Below are 4,246 nucleotides of genomic sequence, written 5' to 3'. Positions count from 1 at the left end.
GGAGGAGGAGGAGGGGAAAGAGGAGGAGAGGGAGGAGGGGGAGGAGGAGGAGGAGGAGAAGGAGGAGGAGGCGTCGTCGTTGTCGCCGCCTGCCTGGAACTGGAGAATGTGATGTGAGTTTTATGTCCCGTACATGGAGCGAGGGTGTTAATGTCTCGATACTCAGTTTGTCCTTCTGGGAAGGTGTCAATAACGCCTTTCAGTGGTGGACACTGGGGCTTTTCTGCTGCTCTTGATCTAGACCTTCCCCGCCACTTCCTGTGGTGTGACTCGCCAGGGTGATTTCTCATTCCTGAGAGCATCTGCATACTTTCTTCTCACGCACGCAACTTGAGGTCATGTCAATTCATGCTTCTCTGCCTCTACATGAGAGCAGAGTGCCTGCACTTTGCTCTTCAGTCATGGAGGACTTATCATGGAGAACAATAAAATTTCATCCCGGTAAGGGCTGCAATTGCAATATTTTAAACACTTGATGAAAATCACTTTCTTTTAAGAAGAGAACACCTTTTTTTTTTTTTTTTTCCAATTGTGAGGGAAAAAAGACCCTTAAACTCTGTCATTGGGTTCCCTCCTGAGAGTGTTCATGGGTGTATGAAGTTCGTTATAGACAAAGAAAGACAGGCTGAGAGGGGGGGAGGGGTAGATAACCCTACTCTCTAGAAGGCTCTGTGTGGCTGCCAGATGCTTGAAAGGGCGGAACATATAGCTTGTGAAAAACTTTGACCCAAGATGGAAAAAGCTTTTAAGTGCCTTATTCAGAGACAGGAAGTTTTAATCCGTAGAAAGCATATTGTGTGGGGCATTGATAAAAAAAAAAAAAAAAAAAAAAAAAGGAAAAAAAAAAAAGAGTTTTGGACTAATTTTTTTTTTTCAGAGTCATGAATAGAAACAGCTACGTTTATAGTAAATAAAGCATAGTGACTATGGCAGCCCTTTTCACAACACACAAGATGTGGAAGGAGCCCAGGTGCTCATCAGCAAGTCAGCCCAATGCGATGTATACAGTGAGACACAATTTACCCTAGAACACGAGGAGAGTTCTGATGCATGTGGCAATACAGGGGAACTGGGAGGACATTATGATAAGGGAAACCAAACAGCCGTAAAGGAAGACAAACACTGTATGACTCCACTTAGGAGTTACCTGGAGCAGTCAGTTTCATAGAGATGGAAAGAGGAATGGCGATTGCTAGGGGCTGAAAGGAGTGAGGGATGAGAAGTATTAATTAAAGACTGGGGACTTTGGATTTTTAAAGAGTAAAAGGTTCTAGAGATGGATGACAATGTTTGCAGAACAACACAAATGCATTTAGTGGCATGGAACTGTATTATTATTATTATTATTATTATTATTATTATTATTATTATTTACTTATTTGCTTTATATCTGGCTCACTGACCCCCTTTCAGTCACCCCCTCCCACAATCCTTTCCCCACTTCTCTGAGTGAGTTGGGGACCCCTGGGTATTTTCCATTCTGGCACATCAACTCTCTGTGAGGCTAGGTGCATCCTCTCCCACTGAGGCCAGATAAGGCTAGAAGAACATATCCCACTTACAGGCAACAGCTTTTGAGATAGTCCCTGCTCCAGTTGTTTGGCACTCACATGAAGACCAAGCTGCATGTCTGCTACATATGTGTGGGGAGGCCTAGGTCCAGGCCATGCATATCCTTTGGTTGGTGGTTCAGACTCTGAGAGCCCCTAGGGTCCAGGCTAGTTGATTCTGTTGGTCTTCCTGTGGAGTTCCTATCCCCTTAGAGGCTGCAATCCTTCCTTTTGTTCTTCCAGAAGTGTCCTTAAGTTCCATCCACTGTTTGGCCATGGTTGTCTGCATCTGTCTGAGTCAGCTACTGGGTGGAGCCTCTCAGAGGACAGCCATGTTAGATTCCTGTCTACAAGCATGACAGTATCATTACTAGTGGCAAGGACTGACTGACTGGTGCTTGCCCATGGGACAGGTCTTAACATGGGTGGTTATGGGTTGGCCAGTCTCTGCTTCATCCCCTGTGCCTGCATTTTTTGTAGACAGGATAAATTTGGGGTGGAAAGTTTTGTGGGTGGGTTGGTGTCCCTATCACTCCACTGCTGTTCCTGCCTGGCTACAGGAGGTAGCCTCTTCAGTGAACTGTATTTTTTAGATATATATTTACCCTTTTGAGAGTTTCATATGTGTTCCATACATCATTTCCATGCTTCCTGTTCCCCCGGAGACCTTCCCAGTCCCTCTCAAGTTCATAATCTCTCCTATAATTGCTAGTGTTACATGCACATTCACATACATGTATAGATAACCTGTGGGGCCTATTCAGTATTGTTCTATATATGTGTGTTTAGCGCTGACCATTGGGATTGGTGAACCTTCCAGGGACTAGTCCTTGGAGAAGATTGACTGATTCTTCCTCTTTCAGTTGCTACTTATTTTTTTATAGCACTTTATCTGGATGGGACCTGGTCAAATATTCCCTTTCTACCTTGGCATGCCAGCTGTTGTGGTGCATTATACAGGCTTTGTTTAGCCTGCCCTATTGCTGAGATTTCATGGATGTAGCATTCCCATCCTGTCTAGGAAACAGTATCTAGCAGCAGGCATCCTAGAACACCAGCTCTTATGATTATTATCATTTCTTCAACAATATTTCCTGAGCCACAGGTGTAGGGGTTGCATTGTAGATGTGTTAGCTGGGACTGGGCACCCTTGTAACTGTACATTTGAAGGTAGTCAGAGTGGTAGATGTTATGTCATTTATGTCTTATCAGATTTGAAAATCGGTGAGAAGGGTTACTGTGCTATCTGCTAAGTTTATACTCTGCGTGTTAAGCATGTGTGCCGTGCATGTGTATGGAAACAAGTGGGTGTACCTGCTCATGTACATACAAGTAGAGGCCAGGGAAGGACAGTGGATGCCTCCTACTGCACTCTACCTTATTGCACTGAGACAAGGTCTCTCAATGAACTGGAGGCTCACCATTTTGTCTAGGCTGGCTGGCCAGGGAGCTCTCAGGCTCTACGGTCTCTGTCCCTGAAAGTGGATGTTTCAGGTGTATGCAGCCATACTTGGATGCTTACATTAATGTGGTGGGATTGGATTTAGGTCCTCATGTTTATAAATAAGGTGCTCTTGCCCACAGAGTCATCACTCCAGCCCTGAAAAAAAAAAACAACAAAACTCTATTTCTTTACTTACAATTTTTAACCTGTGTTCCGTGAAAGAATACATGGGGGAAGAACATACTGTTTGGGTCAGCTAGAGAATCCTCAACACAATACTTAAAAAAATAAATCCTAAAGTTCAGGTGTAATTGAATTCAGGACTATTTTTTTTCCCCTAGTGATCGCTTGATACCTGTTAGAATTGGATTTCTGCAAATGCTAGTGTAGAAAGAACAGTTTCACACAATTCTACGATCTCTGTAGTAGATAATGGCTGCAAAGCAACAGATATTTCTTTATGAACATCAGAGATCAATGCTTATAGATATTCTTAGGGAACCTTGGATTAGCCATGAAAAACGTGTGTTTTGATACTGAGACCATAGATTTAAGAATCTCTAAATGATGTGATCTAACAACTAGAAAACTAGTTGAGTGGATTTTTTCAGAAGATACCAATCAGTCATTATCACCCAGGCGTACACATGATTTGGATGCCTGAACACATGTGACTTGTAAAAAAAAAAGGCAATCTAGAGACAGCAATTGTAATTACACAATTGGTAATTGGCTTCTTTCTTTCTTTCTTTCTTTCTTTCTTTCTTTCTTTCTTTCTTTCTTTCTTTCTTTCTTTCTTTCCATCTCCCTCCTTCCCTTCCTTCTTTCCTTCCTTTCTATATGTGATCAGGTTTCCTACCACCGTCCCTGAGGTAAGGGAACCTATCAGTTCTGCTTGGAGAAAGAGGCTTATGGAAGGAAAGCTCACAGCCATCATATTTCATGTTCAGGCCTTCTCTCCACCTCCATGTATGAGTAGCTGCTGAAAAAAGGTTCTTTCACAGTGTGCCCCATGGCCACAAATCAATATTTAGGCAGAACATTTCTATTCTCTGGAAATAGGAAGCTTGGTTAGACCATAAAAATTTCTGCTAGCCAGACCTGGCATCGTGAGTTGGAACTCTGAGACTTACATGAAGGAAGGAAAGAACGACTCCCTTAAGTTACTCTTGGATATCCCAGTAAGTACCATGGCATGTGTATACTTGCATACACACACACACACACACACACACACACACACACACACACA

At 43.0% G+C, this 4,246-nt stretch overlaps 1 protein-coding gene across 1 annotated transcript in view; it reads left to right on the top strand.

Annotated features, from left to right (window-relative positions):
* The window catches only part of Xdh (xanthine dehydrogenase), a 99,807-nt gene that overhangs the window by 476 nt on the left and 95,085 nt on the right, over positions 1-4,246 (top strand). The window lies entirely within an intron of this gene.

This window comes from Mus pahari, chromosome 18, assembly GCF_900095145.1.
Source record: "Mus pahari chromosome 18, PAHARI_EIJ_v1.1, whole genome shotgun sequence".
NCBI lineage: Eukaryota > Metazoa > Chordata > Mammalia > Rodentia > Muridae > Mus > Mus pahari.
Note: the sequence above shows the minus strand (reverse complement) of the source record. Positions and strands in the feature narration are given on the sequence as shown.